A 3,630-nucleotide genomic window follows, 5' to 3' on the forward strand; every position below is an offset into this window, starting at 1 on the left:
CAGAGAGAGAGAGAGATAGAGAGAGAGAGAGAGAGAGTGAGAAGAGAGAGAAAGAAAGAGAGAGAAAGAATAAACAGTTAGATAAAAATATAATAATTATAATATTTTATGACCATCATTGTGTTAAAAAATTTCCCCCTAAATAAAGGGGAAAACGTGTAAAATTAAATGTTTTTTACCATTTATGATTTTCGGATGCCCCTTTAAAAAACAACGCAACGCCGGTAACAAACGGTTTTTTATAGTTAAAACCCTTGCTATCAGATTTTATTATTTTTTTAATTAAAACCTTTTACTCACGGTTAAATAAAAAATTATATATAAAATATATTATATATAATTAAATTGCTTTTCAGTTTATTATCATAAGTTATTGATGTATAAATTAAAACATGTGAATCGATTTTTTTAAATTGAACAAAAAATGGTTTTGATTGGGAAAGAGAAAAGATTAAGACGGAGATTATGATGCCTGAAAAGTTTATTCAATCACAAAAATATTTACAATTATTTTTAAAATTTATTGATAAATATATATTATATATTTATTTAAATAAATATCATAAAAAATATTATATAATGTTCATTATATAATATATATAATGTATATAATAATATAATATATATATATATAATATATAAAATATATAAGTACAATAAGGTAGTGGTTTCCCCTGTGTGTGTATGGAAATGCAGTTTTCCCTTCCCTGTATGGTCCAACATCAAATTCCTTGCAAACAGAATGGGAAAGGGTTCGTAAATCAGATGTCGCCATACCCACACCAGCATCCCGGCGGGGGTGATTAAAGGAAAGATCTCTTTCAGAAACTCGTGCATAAAGTGGGGCAAATGCTTAGATCCCACGAATGCTAGGGGTCTGCATAGGTCTTCCTGCCTAATCAAATGCCAGTAGAGAAAAATTGGAGCCACTGGGACCGAAAATTGCAAAGGGAGCGCGGCCCCATCCCCGGTGGACTCCCCTCGCGCGTCAGTAAGTCCCGGCCCGCGTCCTGGGTCCCTCTACTGGCTCGGTGGGGTCGAGCGGCTGCGGCGGCGACCCTCGTGGGGCAGAGATCGGATCCCGTGCCAAAAGATCGCGTACTGTGATTTGCCGCTGTTCACTCCCGTTTTTCCCGTCTGCACTGCAAATAACCTTTTACTCGAAAAGTAACCTTATAGAAAAAGACTGAGTTCGTGAGTTCTTTAAGTATAACACACGACTCTCTGAAATAAAATATTATAATTTGCTGCTAAGAACCTATGCTCATGCTCTCTTGGAAAAAAAAGACAGTAACGGGCACCAAGTAAAGAATTTTCCCATATCTCTGTAAGGATTTTTAAACCCCGGTTTTTTTTTTTTTTTTTTTTTTTTTTTTTTTTTTTCGCGATGATTGAAAATTTTTCTCAAAAAAAAAAGGAATGGCGAATTCGTTGGCTTTTGATAAAGAGGAGAATTATTCCCGGGGGTGGAAGGTAGCTTCCTTCCGTTATTTCCTCTGGGCTTTCCGTGTGTTCCAAAGGGGGACAAGATGTTTCAGAAGAAGATGAATGATTATGCATAGAAAGACGACCCATTGTCTTAATGAAAGAGAAGTAGACACGACGTAAAAAAAAATTTTAAATTTGGGGGGTTTGGATTGGGTTTTTTATGGTTAAGCTGGACCCAAAGTTTCTAGTACAAGAAATTATGTTTTAAAAACCAAATAGACAGAGAAAGGTATATTTAAATTCACCCAAACCCCAAAAGAGAATTTAGTGAGATAATGTAGATCACATAGATCAGTTTAATGCACAGAAAAAACATCTCTGTACCGACGGGGGCAATCTTTGCATGTTTATAAAGACAATAGCACAACTGCTCCCCTGTATCCCTTTCACTCAAAACTACTATTAAGGTTCTCCAATGAAACAACATACAATTTTATCCGTACAAATACATAAATACATGTCATTTTAAATTTTCCTTTTTTTTACTAATGTTTAAAAATTTTTTTAAACACTGAATGCAAAAAAAATTAAAGGATATGAAAAGTTGGGCTAGGTGCATCTAAAAAAAAGAAGAAAAAAGCCTTTTTGCACAACATTTTTGCAGAAGCCCGTAGTGGGGATCAAAGACCCTTTTAGCTTGCGAGCCATGAACGAATACCCGAATAAATTAATCTGTAAGTTATAAGAGGGGATTGTATATATTTTATAATAATAATATATCTTATTATTGTTTGTATATATCTATTTTATATAAAAATTAAAATATAATTTTATGTTTAAAATTTGTATAATATACATATATAAATATTATATTATAATATAAATATATATAAAATATAAAACCTTTTATATATAAAATGTATATTTTATATGTATGTATATGTAAATATGTATATAAATATTATATTATAAATAAATATATATATAATATAAAATATGTGTTGTGTGTGGGTTTTTGTGTGTGGTGGTGTGTATGTATATATATTTAATTTAAAAATATAGCAAATGCATAACTCCCTCTCTCTCTCCTTTTTTTTCCCCCCCCCTCTCCTCCCTCTCTCTCTCTCCCTTCTCTCTCTCTCCCCCTTTTCATCTCTCTCTCTCTTCTCTTCTCCCCTCTCTCTCTCTCTCTCTCTCTCTCTTTTCTCCTCTCTCTCTCCCCCCTCTCTCCTCGCCCCCTCTTCTCTCTCCTCCTCTCTCTCTCTCTCCCTCTCCTTCTCTCTCTCTCTCTCTCTCGTTATATATTATCTATCTGTCTATCTATCTCTCATTTCTCTCTCTCCTTTTCTCTCTCTCCTCTCATTCTCTCTCTCTTTAACTTTTATCCCAACTATCCATCTATCTTTCTCTATATCTCCTTTTCTCTCCCCCTTCTCTCGTCTGTTCCTGTTTTCTGCCTGGGGGGGCGTCCCGGCATGGCCTGTCTCGGTCTCTGTCCCGGCTCTGTCTCTCTCTTCTCTTCTCTCTCCCTCTCTCTCTCTCCTCTCCCTCTCTCTCTCTCTGCCCTCGCCACCCCTCTCTTCTTCCTCTCCCTATAAATATAAAAATATATATTTATATAAATCACAAACACACAACACACACAATTATATTATATGTAGTATATAATAATAAAATATACATAAATACTCATAGAAATCCATAAATAAAAACCAAAACCCAAACACACCCCACACACACAACACAAACACCCCACAACACACTACACACAACACACACCGCCAAAGCACACATAGGTGTGTTGTGTGTGTTGGGGGTGTGGGTGTGTGTGGTGTGTGTGTGCTAGTTGTTTTTTTTTACATTAAAATTTAACATATATAATAATATATACACAAACCTATATATATATAAAATAAAAATATATAAAAAAACACATACTACAATCTTACACACATACACGCGCATTATATTACATATAATATATATATATATATATATATATATTATATATATATGGATTATATGTTGTTACATAAATATTTATATAAAATTATATATATATATATAAAACACAATTTATATAGTAAATGACTGTTCGATTTTATAAAATTTATAAAATAAAATATATTATAGATTAATTAAATATATACTATATATATGTTGGTGTTGTGTGTGTGTGGGTGTGTGTGTGTTGTGTGTTGT

Source organism: Penaeus chinensis, chromosome 8 (assembly GCF_019202785.1).
Source record: "Penaeus chinensis breed Huanghai No. 1 chromosome 8, ASM1920278v2, whole genome shotgun sequence".
Taxonomy (NCBI): Eukaryota; Metazoa; Arthropoda; class Malacostraca; order Decapoda; family Penaeidae; genus Penaeus; species Penaeus chinensis.